General features: G+C 47.1%; 1 pseudogene; it reads left to right on the top strand.

The window, feature by feature from the left end:
• Positions 1-17,636, top strand: part of LOC121182856 — a 70,107-nt pseudogene that overhangs the window by 43,788 nt on the left and 8,683 nt on the right.

Raw genomic sequence — 17,636 nt, 5'->3', positions numbered from 1 at the left:
GAGCAAGATAGAGACATGGGACCTTGTCCTACCCCCCCATTTGTGTGCACCCCGAGTCCAACGGTACCACCCTTGAGTCTCTAGGACTTAGGGTTCTGGAGTTATGAGCATTTGAAGTTCCCCCATATAAGTGAGTTGGGAGAGTGAAAATCTGCCTAAGTGTGAAAGGCCCAAAGTGTTCCCCCAGAAAGTGTTTAGGAACACATTTCAGAGCCCTAGAAGTGGTTTGGGCCCCCCTTTTTGTGGTACTTTTTGTCAAGTTGAAGTTGGTGTTCACGGTTGTTAAGAGTGTACAGGGCTTGGAGTTTTGACCAGGGTCAGTTTTGACCGATCCTCAGCGGAGCAAGATAGAGACATGGGACCTTGTCCTACCCCCCCATTTGTGTGCACCCCGAGTCCAACGGTACCACCCTTGAGTCTCTAGGACTTAGGGTTCTGGAGTTATGAGCATTTGAAGTTCCCCCATATAAGTCAGTTGGGAGAGTGAAAATTTGGGATTTAACCAGGGTCAGTTTTGACCGATCCTCAGCGGAGCAAGATAGAGACATGGGACCTTGTCCTACCCCCCCATTTGTGTGCACCCCGAGTCCAACGGTACCACCCTTGAGTCTCTAGGACTTAGGGTTCCGGAGTTATGAGCATTTGAAGTTCCCCCATATAAGTGAGTTGGGAGAGTGAAAATTTGGGATTTAACCAGGGTCAGTTTTGACCGATCCTCAGCGGAGCAAGATAGAGACATGGGACCTTGTCCTACCCCCCCATTTGTGTGCACCCCGAGTCCAACGGTACCACCCTTGAGTCTCTAGGACTTAGGGTTCTGAAGTTATGAGCATTTGAAGTTCCCCCATATAAGTCAGTTGGGAGAGTGAAAATTTGGGGTTTTAACCAGAGTCAGTTTTGACCGATCCTCAACGGAGAAAGATAGAGACATGGGACCTTGTCCTTCCCCCCCATTTGTGTGCACCCCGAGTCCAACGGTACCACCCTTGAGTCTCTAGGACTTAGGGTTCTGGAGTTATGACCATTTGAAGTTCTCCTATATAAGTGAGTTGGGAGAGTGAAAATTTGGGGCTTTAACCAGAGTCAGTTTTGACCGATCCTCAGCTGAGAAAGATAGAGACATGGGACCTTGTCCTACCCCCCCATTTGTGTGCACCCCGAGTCCAACGGTACCACCCTTGAGTCTCTAGGTCTTAGGGTTCTGGAGTTATGAGCATTTGAAGTTCCCCCATATAACAGAGTTGGGAGAGTGAAAATTTGGGATTTAACCAGGGTCAGTTTTGACCGATCCTCAGCGGAGCAAGATAGAGACATGGGACCTTGTCCTACCCCCCCATTTGTATGCACCCCGAGTCCAACGGTACCACCCTTGAGTCTCTAGGACTTAGGGTTCTGGAGTTATGAGCATTTGAAGTTCCCCCATATAAGTGAGTTGGGAGAGTGAAAATCTGCCTAAGTGTGAAAGGCCAAAAGTGTTCCCCCAGAAAGTGTTTAGGAGCACATTTCAGAGCCCTAGGAGTGGTTTGGACCCCCCTTTTTGTGGTACTTTTTGTCAAGTTGAAGTTGGTGTTCACGGTTGTTAAGAGTGTACAGGGCTTGGAGTTTTGACAAGGGTCAGTTTTGACCGATCCTCAGCGGAGCAAGATAGAGACATGGGACCTTGTCCTACCCCCCCATTTGTGTGCACCCCGAGTCCAACGGTACCACCCTTGAGTCTCTAGGACTTAGGGTTCTGGAGTTATGAGCATTTGAAGTTCCCCCATATAAGTCAGTTGGGAGAGTGAAAATTTGGGGTTTTAACCAGAGTCAGTTTTGACCGATCCTCAGCTGAGAAAGATAGAGACATGGGACCTCGTCCTACCCCCCCATTTGTGTGCACCCCGAGTCCAACGGTACCACCCTTGAGTCTCTAGGACTTAGGGTTCTGGAGTTATGAGCATTTGAAGTTCCCCCATATAAGTGAGTTGGGAGAGTGAAAATCTGCCTAAGTGTGAAAGGCCCAAAGTGTTCCCCCAGAAAGTGTTTAGGAACACATTTCAGAGCCCTAGGAGTGGTTTGGGCCCCCCTTTTTGTGGTACTTTTTGTCAAGTTGAAGTTGGTGTTCACGGTTGTTAAGAGTGTACAGGGCTTGGAGTTTTGACCAGGGTCAGTTTTGACCGATCCTCAGCGGAGCAAGATAGAGACATGGGACCTTGTCCTACCCCCCCATTTGTGTGCACCCCGAGTCCAACGGTACCACCCTTGAGTCTCTAGGACTTAGGGTTCTGGAGTTATGAGCATTTGAAGTTCCCCCATATAAGTGAGTTGGGAGAGTGAAAATTTGGGATTTAACCAGGGTCAGTTTTGACCGATCCTCAGCGGAGCAAGATAGAGACATGGGACCTTGTCCTACCCCCCCATTTGTGTGCACCCCGAGTCCAACGGTACCACCCTTGAGTCTCTAGGACTTAGGGTTCCGGAGTTATGAGCATTTGAAGTTCCCCCATATAAGTGAGTTGGGAGAGTGAAAATTTGGGATTTAACCAGGGTCAGTTTTGACCGATCCTCAGCGGAGCAAGATAGAGACATGGGACCTTGTCCTACCCCCCCATTTGTATGCACCCCGAGTCCAACGGTACCACCCTTGAGTCTCTAGGACTTAGGGTTCTGGAGTTATGAGCATTTGAAGTTCCCCCATATAAGTGAGTTGGGAGAGTGAAAATCTGCCTAAGTGTGAAAGGCCAAAAGTGTTCCCCCAGAAAGTGTTTAGGAGCACATTTCAGAGCCCTAGGAGTGGTTTGGACCCCCCTTTTTGTGGTACTTTTTGTCAAGTTGAAGTTGGTGTTCACGGTTGTTAAGAGTGTACAGGGCTTGGAGTTTTGACAAGGGTCAGTTTTGACCGATCCTCAGCGGAGCAAGATAGAGACATGGGACCTTGTCCTACCCCCCCATTTGTGTGCACCCCGAGTCCAACGGTACCACCCTTGAGTCTCTAGGACTTAGGGTTCTGGAGTTATGAGCATTTGAAGTTCCCCCATATAATTGAGTTGGGAGAGTGAAAATTTGGGATTTAACCAGGGTCAGTTTTGACCGATCCTCAGCGGAGCAAGATAGAGACATGGGACCTCGTCCTACCCCCCCATTTGTGTGCACCCCGAGTCCAACGGTACCACCCTTGAGTCTTTAGGACTTAGGGTTCCGGAGTTATGAGCATTTGAAGTTCCCCCATATAAGTCAGTTGGGAGAGTGAAAATTTGGGGTTTTAACCAGAGTCAGTTTTGACCGATCCTCAGCTGAGAAAGATAGAGACATGGGACCTTGTCCTACCCCCCCATTTGTGTGCACCCCGAGTCCAACGGTACCACCCTTGAGTTTCTAGGACTTAGGGTTCTGGAGTTATGAGCATTTGAAGTTCCCCCATATAAGTGAGTTGGGAGAGTGAAAATTTGGGATTTAACCAGGGTCAGTTTTGACCGATCCTCAGCGGAGCAAGATAGAGACATGGGACCTTGTCCTACCCCCCCATTTGTGTGCACCCCGAGTCCAACGGTACCACCCTTGAGTCTCTAGGACTTAGGGTTCCGGAGTTATGAGCATTTGAAGTTCCCCCATATAAGTGAGTTGGGAGAGTGAAAATTTGGGATTTAACCAGGGTCAGTTTTGACCGATCCTCAGCGGAGCAAGATAGAGACATGGGACCTTGTCCTACCCCCCCATTTGTGTGCACCCCGAGTCCAACGGTACCACCCTTGAGTCTCTAGGACTTAGGGTTCTGAAGTTATGAGCATTTGAAGTTCCCCCATATAAGTCAGTTGGGAGAGTGAAAATTTGGGGTTTTAACCAGAGTCAGTTTTGACCGATCCTCAACGGAGAAAGATAGAGACATGGGACCTTGTCCTTCCCCCCCATTTGTGTGCACCCCGAGTCCAACGGTACCACCCTTGAGTCTCTAGGACTTAGGGTTCTGGAGTTATGACCATTTGAAGTTCTCCTATATAAGTGAGTTGGGAGAGTGAAAATTTGGGGCTTTAACCAGAGTCAGTTTTGACCGATCCTCAGCTGAGAAAGATAGAGACATGGGACCTTGTCCTACCCCCCCATTTGTGTGCACCCCGAGTCCAACGGTACCACCCTTGAGTCTCTAGGTCTTAGGGTTCTGGAGTTATGAGCATTTGAAGTTCCCCCATATAAGTGAGTTGGGAGAGTGAAAATTTGGGATTTAACCAGGGTCAGTTTTGACCGATCCTCAGCGGAGCAAGATAGAGACATGGGACCTTGTCCTACCCCCCCATTTGTGTGCACCCCGAGTCCAACGGTACCACCCTTGAGTCTCTAGGACTTAGGGTTCTGGAGTTATGAGCATTTGAAGTTCCCCCATATAAGTGAGTTGGGAGAGTGAAAATTTGGGGTTTTAACCAGAGTCAGTTTTGACCGATCCTCAACGGAGAAAGATAGAGACATGGGACCTTGTCCTTCCCCCCCATTTGTGTGCACCCCGAGTCCAACGGTACCACCCTTGAGTCTCTAGGACTTAGGGTTCTGGAGTTATGACCATTTGAAGTTCTCCTATATAAGTGAGTTGGGAGAGTGAAAATTTGGGGCTTTAACCAGAGTCAGTTTTGACCGATCCTCAGCTGAGAAAGATAGAGACATGGGACCTTGTCCTACCCCCCCATTTGTGTGCACCCCGAGTCCAACGGTACCACCCTTGAGTCTCTAGGTCTTAGGGTTCTGGAGTTATGAGCATTTGAAGTTCCCCCATATAACAGAGTTGGGAGAGTGAAAATTTGGGATTTAACCAGGGTCAGTTTTGACCGATCCTCAGCGGAGCAAGATAGAGACATGGGACCTTGTCCTACCCCCCCATTTGTATGCACCCCGAGTCCAACGGTACCACCCTTGAGTCTCTAGGACTTAGGGTTCTGGAGTTATGAGCATTTGAAGTTCCCCCATATAAGTGAGTTGGGAGAGTGAAAATCTGCCTAAGTGTGAAAGGCCAAAAGTGTTCCCCCAGAAAGTGTTTAGGAGCACATTTCAGAGCCCTAGGAGTGGTTTGGACCCCCCTTTTTGTGGTACTTTTTGTCAAGTTGAAGTTGGTGTTCACGGTTGTTAAGAGTGTACAGGGCTTGGAGTTTTGACAAGGGTCAGTTTTGACCGATCCTCAGCGGAGCAAGATAGAGACATGGGACCTTGTCCTACCCCCCCATTTGTGTGCACCCCGAGTCCAACGGTACCACCCTTGAGTCTCTAGGACTTAGGGTTCTGGAGTTATGAGCATTTGAAGTTCCCCCATATAATTGAGTTGGGAGAGTGAAAATTTGGGATTTAACCAGGGTCAGTTTTGACCGATCCTCAGCGGAGCAAGATAGAGACATGGGACCTCGTCCTACCCCCCCATTTGTGTGCACCCCGAGTCCAACGGTACCACCCTTGAGTCTCTAGGACTTAGGGTTCCGGAGTTATGAGCATTTGAAGTTCCCCCATATAAGTCAGTTGGGAGAGTGAAAATTTGGGGTTTTAACCAGAGTCAGTTTTGACCGATCCTCAGCTGAGAAAGATAGAGACATGGGACCTTGTCCTACCCCCCCATTTGTGTGCACCCCGAGTCCAACGGTACCACCCTTGAGTCTCTAGGACTTAGGGTTCTGGAGTTATGAGCATTTGAAGTTCCCCCATATAAGTGAGTTGGGAGAGTGAAAATCTGCCTAAGTGTGAAAGGCCCAAAGTGTTCCCCCAGAAAGTGTTTAGGAACACATTTCAGAGCCCTAGGAGTGGTTTGGGCCCCCCTTTTTGTGGTACTTTTTGTCAAGTTGAAGTTGGTGTTCACGGTTGTTAAGAGTGTACAGGGCTTGGAGTTTTGACCAGGGTCAGTTTTGACCGATCCTCAGCGGAGCAAGATAGAGACATGGGACCTTGTCCTACCCCCCCATTTGTGTGCACCCCGAGTCCAACGGTACCACCCTTGAGTCTCTAGGACTTAGGGTTCTGGAGTTATGAGCATTTGAAGTTCCCCCATATAAGTGAGTTGGGAGAGTGAAAATTTGGGATTTAACCAGGGTCAGTTTTGACCGATCCTCAGCGGAGCAAGATAGAGACATGGGACCTTGTCCTACCCCCCCATTTGTGTGCACCCCGAGTCCAACGGTACCACCCTTGAGTCTCTAGGACTTAGGGTTCCGGAGTTATGAGCATTTGAAGTTCCCCCATATAAGTGAGTTGGGAGAGTGAAAATTTGGGATTTAACCAGGGTCAGTTTTGACCGATCCTCAGCGGAGCAAGATAGAGACATGGGACCTTGTCCTACCCCCCCATTTGTGTGCACCCCGAGTCCAACGGTACCACCCTTGAGTCTCTAGGACTTAGGGTTCTGAAGTTATGAGCATTTGAAGTTCCCCCATATAAGTCAGTTGGGAGAGTGAAAATTTGGGGTTTTAACCAGAGTCAGTTTTGACCGATCCTCAACGGAGAAAGATAGAGACATGGGACCTTGTCCTTCCCCCCCATTTGTGTGCACCCCGAGTCCAACGGTACCACCCTTGAGTCTCTAGGACTTAGGGTTCTGGAGTTATGACCATTTGAAGTTCTCCTATATAAGTGAGTTGGGAGAGTGAAAATTTGGGGCTTTAACCAGAGTCAGTTTTGACCGATCCTCAGCTGAGAAAGATAGAGACATGGGACCTTGTCCTACCCCCCCATTTGTGTGCACCCCGAGTCCAACGGTACCACCCTTGAGTCTCTAGGTCTTAGGGTTCTGGAGTTATGAGCATTTGAAGTTCCCCCATATAACAGAGTTGGGAGAGTGAAAATTTGGGATTTAACCAGGGTCAGTTTTGACCGATCCTCAGCGGAGCAAGATAGAGACATGGGACCTTGTCCTACCCCCCCATTTGTATGCACCCCGAGTCCAACGGTACCACCCTTGAGTCTCTAGGACTTAGGGTTCTGGAGTTATGAGCATTTGAAGTTCCCCCATATAAGTGAGTTGGGAGAGTGAAAATCTGCCTAAGTGTGAAAGGCCAAAAGTGTTCCCCCAGAAAGTGTTTAGGAGCACATTTCAGAGCCCTAGGAGTGGTTTGGACCCCCCTTTTTGTGGTACTTTTTGTCAAGTTGAAGTTGGTGTTCACGGTTGTTAAGAGTGTACAGGGCTTGGAGTTTTGACAAGGGTCAGTTTTGACCGATCCTCAGCGGAGCAAGATAGAGACATGGGACCTTGTCCTACCCCCCCATTTGTGTGCACCCCGAGTCCAACGGTACCACCCTTGAGTCTCTAGGACTTAGGGTTCTGGAGTTATGAGCATTTGAAGTTCCCCCATATAATTGAGTTGGGAGAGTGAAAATTTGGGATTTAACCAGGGTCAGTTTTGACCGATCCTCAGCGGAGCAAGATAGAGACATGGGACCTTGTCCTACCCCCCCATTTGTGTGCACCCCGAGTCCAACGGTACCACCCTTGAGTCTCTAGGACTTAGGGTTCCGGAGTTATGAGCATTTGAAGTTCCCCCATATAAGTGAGTTGGGAGAGTGAAAATTTGGGATTTAACCAGGGTCAGTTTTGACCGATCCTCAGCGGAGCAAGATAGAGACATGGGACCTTGTCCTACCCCCCCATTTGTGTGCACCCCGAGTCCAACGGTACCACCCTTGAGTCTCTAGGACTTAGGGTTCTGGAGTTATGAGCATTTGAAGTTCCCCCATATAAGTGAGTTGGGAGAGTGAAAATCTGCCCAAGTGTGAAAGGCCAAAAGTGTTCCCCCAGAAAGTGTTTAGGAGCACATTTCAGAGCCCTAGGAGTGGTTTGGACCCCCCTTTTTGTGGTACTTTTTGTCAAGTTGAAGTTGGTGTTCACGGTTGTTAAGAGTGTACAGGGCTTGGAGTTTTGACAAGGGTCAGTTTTGACCGATCCTCAGCGGAGCAAGATAGAGACATGGGACCTTGTCCTACCCCCCCATTTGTGTGCACCCCGAGTCCAACGGTACCACCCTTGAGTCTCTAGGACTTAGGGTTCTGGAGTTATGAGCATTTGAAGTTCCCCCATATAAGTGAGTTGGGAGAGTGAAAATTTGGGATTTAACCAGGGTCAGTTGTGACCGATCCTCAGCGGAGCAAGATAGAGACATGGGACCTTGTCCTACCCCCCCATTTGTGTGCACCCCGAGTCCAACGGTACCACCCTTGAGTCTCTAGGACTTAGGGTTCCGGAGTTATGAGCATTTGAAGTTCCCCCATATAAGTGAGTTGGGAGAGTGAAAATTTGGGATTTAACCAGGGTCAGTTTTGACCGATCCTCAGCGGAGCAAGATAGAGACATGGGACCTTGTCCTACCCCCCCATTTGTGTGCACCCCGAGTCCAACGGTACCACCCTTGAGTCTCTAGGACTTAGGGTTCTGAAGTTATGAGCATTTGAAGTTCCCCCATATAAGTCAGTTGGGAGAGTGAAAATTTGGGGTTTTAACCAGAGTCAGTTTTGACCGATCCTCAACGGAGAAAGATAGAGACATGGGACCTTGTCCTTCCCCCCCATTTGTGTGCACCCCGAGTCCAACGGTACCACCCTTGAGTCTCTAGGACTTAGGGTTCTGGAGTTATGACCATTTGAAGTTCTCCTATATAAGTGAGTTGGGAGAGTGAAAATTTGGGGTTTTAACCAGAGTCAGTTTTGACCGATGCTCAGCTGAGAAAGATAGAGACATGGGACCTTGTCCTACCCCCCCATTTGTGTGCACCCCGAGTCCAACGGTACCACCCTTGAGTCTCTAGGACTTAGGGTTCTGGAGTTATGAGCATTTGAAGTTCCCCCATATAAGTCAGTTGGGAGAGTGAAAATTTGGGGTTTTAACCAGAGTCAGTTTTGACCGATCCTCAGCTGAGAAAGATAGAGACATGGGACCTCGTCCTACCCCCCCATTTGTGTGCACCCCGAGTCCAACGGTACCACCCTTGAGTCTCTAGGACTTAGGGTTCTGGAGTTATGAGCATTTGAAGTTCCCCCATATAAGTCAGTTGGGAGAGTGAAAATTTGGGGTTTTAACCAGAGTCAGTTTTGACTGATCCTCAGCGGAGCAAGATAGAGACATGGGACCTTGTCCTACCCCCCATTTGTGTGCACCCCGAGTCCAACGTTACCACCCTTGAGTCTCTAGGACTTAGGGTTCTGGAGTTATGAGCATTTGAAGTTCCCCCATATAAGTCAGTTGGGAGAGTGCAAATCTGCCTAAGTGTGAAAGGCCAAAAGTGTTCCCCCAGAAAGTGTTTAGGAACACATTTCAGAGCCCTAGGAGTGGTTTGGACCCCCCTTTTTGTGGTACTTTTTGTCAAGTTGAAGTTTGTGTTCACGGTTGTTAAGAATGTACAGGGCTTGGAGTTTTGACCAGGGTCAGTTTTGACCGATCCTCAGCGGAGCAAGATAGAGACATGGGACCTTGTCCTACCCCCCCATTTGTGTGCACCCCGAGTCCAACGGTACCACCCTTGAGTCTCTAGGACTTAGGGTTCTGGAGTTATGACCATTTGAAGTTCTCCTATATAAGTGAGTTGGGAGAGTGAAAATTTGGGGTTTTAACCAGAGTCAGTTTTGACCGATGCTCAGCTGAGAAAGATAGAGACATGGGACCTTGTCCTACCCCCCCATTTGTGTGCACCCCGAGTCCAACGGTACCACCCTTGAGTCTCTAGGACTTAGGGTTCTGGAGTTATGAGCATTTGAAGTTCCCCCATATAAGTCAGTTGGGAGAGTGAAAATTTGGGGTTTTAACCAGAGTCAGTTTTGACCGATCCTCAGCTGAGAAAGATAGAGACATGGGACCTCGTCCTACCCCCCCATTTGTGTGCACCCCGAGTCCAACGGTACCACCCTTGAGTCTCTAGGACTTAGGGTTCTGGAGTTATGAGCATTTGAAGTTCCCCCATATAAGTCAGTTGGGAGAGTGCAAATCTGCCTAAGTGTGAAAGGCCAAAAGTGTTCCCCCAGAAAGTGTTTAGGAACACATTTCAGAGCCCTAGGAGTGGTTTGGACCCCCCTTTTTGTGGTACTTTTTGTCAAGTTGAAGTTTGTGTTCACGGTTGTTAAGAATGTACAGGGCTTGGAGTTTTGACCAGGGTCAGTTTTGACCGATCCTCAGCGGAGCAAGATAGAGACATGGGACCTTGTCCTACCCCCCCATTTGTGTGCACCCCGAGTCCAACGGTACCACCCTTGAGTCTCTAGGACTTAGGGTTCTGGAGTTATGAGCATTTGAAGTTCCCCCATATAAGTCAGTTGGGAGAGTGAAAATTTGGGGTTTTAACCAGAGTCAGTTTTGACTGATCCTCAGCGGAGCAAGATAGAGACATGGGACCTTGTCCTACCCCCCATTTGTGTGCACCCCGAGTCCAACGGTACCACCCTTGAGTCTCTAGGACTTAGGGTTCTGGAGTTATGAGCATTTGAAGTTCCCCCATATAAGTCAGTTGGGAGAGTGCAAATCTGCCTAAGTGTGAAAGGCCAAAAGTGTTCCCCCAGAAAGTGTTTAGGAACACATTTCAGAGCCCTAGGAGTGGTTTGGACCCCCCTTTTTGTGGTACTTTTTGTCAAGTTGAAGTTTGTGTTCACGGTTGTTAAGAATGTAGAGGGCTTGGAGTTTTGACCAGGGTCAGTTTTGACCGATCCTCAGCGGAGCAAGATAGAGACATGGGACCTTGTCCTACCCCCCCATTTGTGTGCACCCCGAGTCCAACGGTACCACCCTTGAGTCTCTAGGACTTAGGGTTCTGGAGTTATGAGCATTTGAAGTTCCCCCATATAAGTCAGTTGGGAGAGTGAAAATTTGGGGTTTTAACCAGAGTCAGTTTTGACCGATCCTCAGCTGAGAAAGATAGAGACATGGGACCTTGTCCTACCCCCCCATTTGTGTGCACCCCGAGTCCAACGGTACCACCCTTGAGTCTCTAGGACTTAGGGTTCTGGAGTTATGAGCATTTGAAGTTCCCCCATATAAGTGAGTTGGGAGAGTGAAAATTTGGGATTTAACCAGGGTCAGTTTTGACCGATCCTCAGCGGAGCAAGATAGAGACATGGGACCTTGTCCTACCCCCCCATTTGTGTGCACCCCGAGTCCAACGGTACCACCCTTGAGTCTCTAGGTCTTAGGGTTCTGAAGTTATGAGCATTTGAAGTTCCCCCATATAAGTCAGTTGGGAGAGTGAAAATTTGGGGTTTTAACCAGAGTCAGTTTTGACCGATCCTCAACGGAGAAAGATAGAGACATGGGACCTTGTCCTACCCCCCCATTTGTGTGCACCCCGAGTCCAACGGTACCACCCTTGAGTCTCTAGGACTTAGGGTTCTGGAGTTATGACCATTTGAAGTTCTCCTATATAAGTGAGTTGGGAGAGTGAAAATTTGGGGTTTTAACCAGAGTCAGTTTTGACCGATCCTCAGCTGAGAAAGATAGAGACATGGGACCTTGTCCTACCCCCCCATTTGTGTGCACCCCGAGTCCAACGGTACCACCCTTGAGTCTCTAGGTCTTAGGGTTCTGGAGTTATGAGCATTTGAAGTTCCCCCATATAAGTGAGTTGGGAGAGCGCAAATCTGCCTATGTGTGAAAGGCCAAAAGTGTTCCCCCAGAAAGTGTTTAGGAACACATTTCAGAGCCCTAGGAGTGGTTTGGGCCCCCCTTTTTGTGGTACTTTTTGTCAAGTTGAAGTTTGTGTTCACGGTTGTTAAGAATGTACAGGGCTTGGAGTTTTGACCAGGGTCAGTTTTGACCGATCCTCAGCGGAGCAAGATAGAGACATGGGACCTTGTCCTACCCCCCCCCATTTGTGTGCACCCCGAGTCCAACGGTACCACCCTTGAGTCTCTAGGACTTAGGGTTCTGGAGTTATGAGCATTTGAAGTTCCCCCATATAAGTCAGTTGGGAGAGTGAAAATTTGGGGTTTTAACCAGAGTCAGTTTTGACCGATCCTCAGCTGAGAAAGATAGAGACATGGGACCTCGTCCTACCCCCCCATTTGTGTGCACCCCGAGTCCAACGGTACCACCCTTGAGTCTCTAGGACTTAGGGTTCTGGAGTTATGAGCATTTGAAGTTCCCCCATATAAGTGAGTTGGGAGAGTGATAATTTGGGGTTTTAACCAGAGTCAGTTTTGACCGATCCTCAACGGAGAAAGATAGAGACATGGGACCTTGTCCTACCCCCCCATTTGTGTGCACCCCGAGTCCAACGGTACCACCCTTGAGTCTCTAGGACTTAGGGTTCTGGAGTTATGAGCATTTGAAGTTCCCCCATATAAGTGAGTTGGGAGAGTGCAAATCTGCCTAAGTGTGAAATGCCAAAAGTGTTCCCCCAGAAAGTGTTTAGGAACACATTTCAGAGCCCTAGGAGTGGTTTGGACCCCCCTTTTTGTGGTACTTTTTGTCAAGTTGAAGTTTGTGTTCACGGTTGTTAAGAATGTACAGGGCTTGGAGTTTTGACCAGGGTCAGTTTTGACCGATCCTCAGCGGAGCAAGATAGAGACATGGGACCTTGTCCTACCCCCCCATTTGTGTGCACCCCGAGTCCAACGTACCACCCTTGAGTCTCTAGGACTTAGGGTTCTGAAGTTATGAGCATTTGAAGTTCCCCCATATAAGTCAGTTGGGAGAGTGAAAATTTGGGGTTTTGACCGATCCTCAACGGAGAAAGATAGAGACATGGGACCTTGTCCTACCCCCCCCATTTGTGTGCACCCCGAGTCCAACGGTACCACCCTTGAGTCTCTAGGACTTAGGGTTCTGGAGTTATGAGCATTTGAAGTTCCCCCATATAAGTCAGTTGGGAGAGTGAAAATTTGGGGTTTTAACCAGAGTCAGTTTTGACCGATCCTCAGCTGAGAAAGATAGAGACATGGGACCTCGTCCTACCCCCCCATTTGTGTGCACCCCGAGTCCAACGGTACCACCCTTGAGTCTCTAGGACTTAGGGTTCTGGAGTTATGAGCATTTGAAGTTCCCCCATATAAGTCAGTTGGGAGAGTGAAAATTTGGGGTTTTAACCAGAGTCAGTTTTGACTGATCCTCAGCGGAGCAAGATAGAGACATGGGACCTTGTCCTACCCCCCCATTTGTGTGCACCCCGAGTCCAACGGTACCACCCTTGAGTCTCTAGGACTTAGGGTTCTGGAGTTATGAGCATTTGAAGTTCCCCCATATAAGTCAGTTGGGAGAGTGAAAATTTGGGGTTTTAACCAGAGTCAGTTTTGACTGATCCTCAGCGGAGCAAGATAGAGACATGGGACCTTGTCCTACCCCCCCATTTGTGTGCACCCCGAGTCCAACGGTACCACCCTTGAGTCTCTAGGACTTAGGGTTCTGGAGTTATGAGCATTTGAAGTTCCCCCATATAAGTCAGTTGGGAGAGTGAAAATTTGGGGTTTTAACCAGAGTCAGTTTTGACTGATCCTCAGCGGAGCAAGATAGAGACATGGGACCTTGTCCTACCCCCCCATTTGTGTGCACCCCGAGTCCAACGGTACCACCCTTGAGTCTCTAGGACTTAGGGTTCTGGAGTTATGAGCATTTGAAGTTCCCCCATATAAGTCAGTTGGGAGAGTGCAAATCTGCCTAAGTGTGAAAGGCCAAAAGTGTTCCCCCAGAAAGTGTTTAGGAACACATTTCAGAGCCCTAGGAGTGGTTTGGACCCCCCTTTTTGTGGTACTTTTTGTCAAGTTGAAGTTTGTGTTCACGGTTGTTAAGAATGTACAGGGCTTGGAGTTTTGACCAGGGTCAGTTTTGACCGATCCTCAGCGGAGCAAGATAGAGACATGGGACCTTGTCCTACCCCCCCATTTGTGTGCACCCCGAGTCCAACGGTACCACCCTTGAGTCTCTAGGACTTAGGGTTCTGGAGTTATGAGCATTTGAAGTTCCCCCATATAAGTCAGTTGGGAGAGTGAAAATTTGGGGTTTTAACCAGAGTCAGTTTTGACCGATCCTCAGCTGAGAAAGATAGAGACATGGGACCTTGTCCTACCCCCCCATTTGTGTGCACCCCGAGTCCAACGGTACCACCCTTGAGTCTCTAGGACTTAGGGTTCTGGAGTTATGAGCATTTGAAGTTCCCCCATATAAGTGAGTTGGGAGAGTGGAAATTTGGGGTTTTAACCAGGGTTAGTTTTGACCGATCATTGGGACTGGGAACCCTGCGATAATTGCTCAGATTTTTATTGTTATTGATCCAAGCCTGAGGGGCTAAGATTTTACATGTGAAGCATGTAAAAATTATGGAAAAAATTATCATTTAAGTGAAAGACATGAAAAGATCGCTGTGAAAGAGACCTTTGGGTTCTTTGCATAACCACTCTTTGCTTTTGTGTAGCCAGGAAGAAGTGACAGTCATACATCCAGTAATTATTGTTTGAATGACTGTCAGCGTGTAGTGTCAGCCCTTTTAATAGGGGGAGGGGGTCTTTGCCCTTTCTGACACACTTGGGTGTGAGTTTGAATCCTCACCTACACTACCCAAAGAAATGTGGTAATGTAAATAACCCAGATAACACCAAGAAGCTTAAAACATAATTTAGGTAGTATATTGTTTCTCTTAAAACATATTTATATATTTGCTGTTGCAGATTACTTATACATAAATGTCATTTTTAAAAAATATTCTTTCCTATCATGCTGATCCGAGGGGGATTTAATGATCTCGCTGCATCATTTTTGTCTCATCTTGGATTGTCTTTGATAGAGCGCATTAAATTTCTCTCCTGTACAGGCCCTTCATATGTTCAGAGTGGAGGCTCCTCATGAGGCCTACAGACAGATCCATGTTGTGGAGGATTCAGATGACTTTAATCACCACTATTCATCATGTGGAAGAGAAAGGAAGGATCCACAGATCCGTGTCTCCATCCTTCCCTCTTCAACGTTCCACACAGTCTCTTCATCCTTCTTCTACCAATGGATCAGGTCAAACACTGACACCAGCAGTATTTGGGGGAATGGTGGAGTCCCTATCTGTCTGTCTGTATAATTCACTACTCTAACAGCAGGAATGATGCATCTACAAAAGCTGCTTCCCAGTTAAAGCACCAGCTCCCCCAGTTGTAGCATGATTACCTTTTCTAGTTGTTACTTAAACTGTTATTTGAGTTGAAATAGATGTACTTGTTAATTTCAGACTCTTCCTTTGGTCTCGTAAAGCCTGTGTGGAAGCCCTTAACAACACTGTGATTTTGGTATGATTGGGGAGAAGGCACAGGTTCAGCATGGTAGATTTTCAGATGTCCAAAGGTCACAGCATTATGGGCCATATTCTTTGAAGGAGGCAGCTTCAGAAAGAGGCCACATCCTCTGCGCTCAGGTTTTTACGTGGCTCATATCAAGACCGGAGTGAACTATGTGGAATAATCATTATGTGTTTGTATTTAGATCTACCCACTGCAGAGGAGCTGATGAGGCCCATCCGCCCAGAGAGGGACCATATCAGAGGGTTCACCCTCCAGCCTATCTGGTTAGGACTAAATCTTTGATTTATTCAAAATGGTCACATCACAAAACATTAGTTTGATCATTCACAGGTTGGTCCAGTTTTCACATAAAGTATCTCAGATTGGTGGATTTTCAGATTTGGGGACATTATGCACTCATGTCAAATCATCAGCAGTCTAATCTTGATAACTCAGTTGTCCACATAAATAGGGGCCCAGGGCCTTGCTCAGTCTGAAATTCAAATTCAAGATGTATCCAAGACTTTACAGTTTGAAGTCTGTGAATGAGATTTTTTTGGATATAATTTCAGTTTAAGATGAGTTAGAACCAGAAGCTGAAAACACTGGCTAAAGTTCAGTATTTAATTAGCAAGTGACATTAGCAGACTTTCAGGGCACATATTCTGTTTTTCTTCAGGGTGGCCTGCGGGACCTTTAGTATATCTCCTTCTTGCAAAAGCTCTTCCTTTGTAAAAGGAGTCTGACAAATGCACTTGTTGCCATCTCTAAACCCACAGGCAAAAGAAAAGGTCAACATCCTGTACAGACATATAGAAAGAATGTTTTCAGTGTTCAGAACTGGGGGCAAACTGTTTTGGGACTGTTGAGTGTAGTGCCTCAAAAAAACCCTTTCTTTCAGCTCCAAACCTGAATTTAGTTAAAAGAAAGTTACAACAGTAACACAAGTTTTACTTACAGTGCTGTGGAACTTTACCAAGAGAAAACATGCTGCTCCTTGGAAAGGACTTTCCCAGATGTGACAGAGTCACAAGTGAAGCAACCAGGAAAGACTGACCCTGTCGTGGGAATAAAGGGAGCCAAGGAACCGACTAGCCACCCATCCAGCTCCTCAGACCATCCCAACCATGACCTGACATGGAGCATCAGAGAGGAAGTGGACAGGCTGATGGAGGATCACTACAAGTCTTCTTCTTACATGTCGTCTGAGGCTGGCAACGTTAGGAAACAAATGGTGGGACACAATTCACACTCTTCTCCGTTTCAGCAGATAACATTATGGAAACATAAAATTATATAAATATATATATTAGAAAATTAACCGTTACTTAGAATAGGCTAATTGTGTAGAGCATAAACAGTTCAAATTTATCTAATGTTAGAGTGACATTGGCTGAAAATAGGCTTAGATGCTGCTTAGATACATAGAAGCTGGACCAACACCAATATGTACCAATGAACTTTTTTTTTTTTTGGAAGCAAGAAAACCTTTTTTTTCTGTAAAATATTTAATTACAGTATTGTTTAACCATGGTTTAATTACTAATAATAATTATTTAAAAATAATAATTATGGACATTTTTCCCAGGCCTTCCGTAGCTCCACCATTTCTCACCCTTCTACATCTTCAGTGAAGAAGCCCACAGTGGCCCCTAGGAGAGGCAGAAAAATAGAGGGGAGAACAGCAGCAACTTCCAAGTCATCGGGGACCAGTAGAGCTGCTGCTACAGCCAAAACCCGTTCTCCACAGAGTCCGTCAAAAGCTGAGTCCGCGAAGAGCCAAGACAAAGATGACTACACAGGTTATTAGTGACCCTCACACCCAGATCATCAAGTTACCAAAACTGCTCTGATAATTCAAGATGAGGATTTGTCTTATACTGATGATACTGTTATATATTATACCATGATACAGATGCTATACAAAATATTCAACCCCTTTATTTCTTGCACATTTCATTGTTTAATGTTTTGTTCTTGTGCTTTAAAGCTATGCAAAAAAATTTTTATCCTATTTATGTTCAGTTGCCATTGAAGTTTGATTTTGATTTCTGAAGCCCTGCGTGCCTGCAGGAGCCAGTTGTGGAGCTTTGGAGTCAGTGTGTGTGTGTGTTTTTTTTTTTATGTAAAGGCACTGAATGACTTTTGTCTGATTATCTGAGGCAGATGTGAAGGTGAGCAGTGAGCTGGTGGCATCTGTTCAGTCCTTAGTGGCTGTCCTCCAGCAGCAGATAGACACCAGCAGTCACCAGGACACCAGACTGACACACAGTCCTCCGAAGAACAATGTAAGAAAATACTTAAAATATGAAATCCCTGCAAAAATATTGTCAGTGTGCAGATTTAAACTTAAAGTTTACATAATCAGGACAGTGTATACTCAGTATTCTCACCGCTTGGTGATCCATGCAGATGGTGTGGAGGATCACTGTTTCTGTTTTTCAGGGTGGGGACACAGTATTTAGAGT

This window comes from Toxotes jaculatrix, chromosome 6, assembly GCF_017976425.1.
Source record: "Toxotes jaculatrix isolate fToxJac2 chromosome 6, fToxJac2.pri, whole genome shotgun sequence".
Classification (NCBI taxonomy): Eukaryota; Metazoa; Chordata; class Actinopteri; family Toxotidae; genus Toxotes; species Toxotes jaculatrix.
This window is presented reverse-complemented; position numbering and strand designations above follow the sequence as displayed.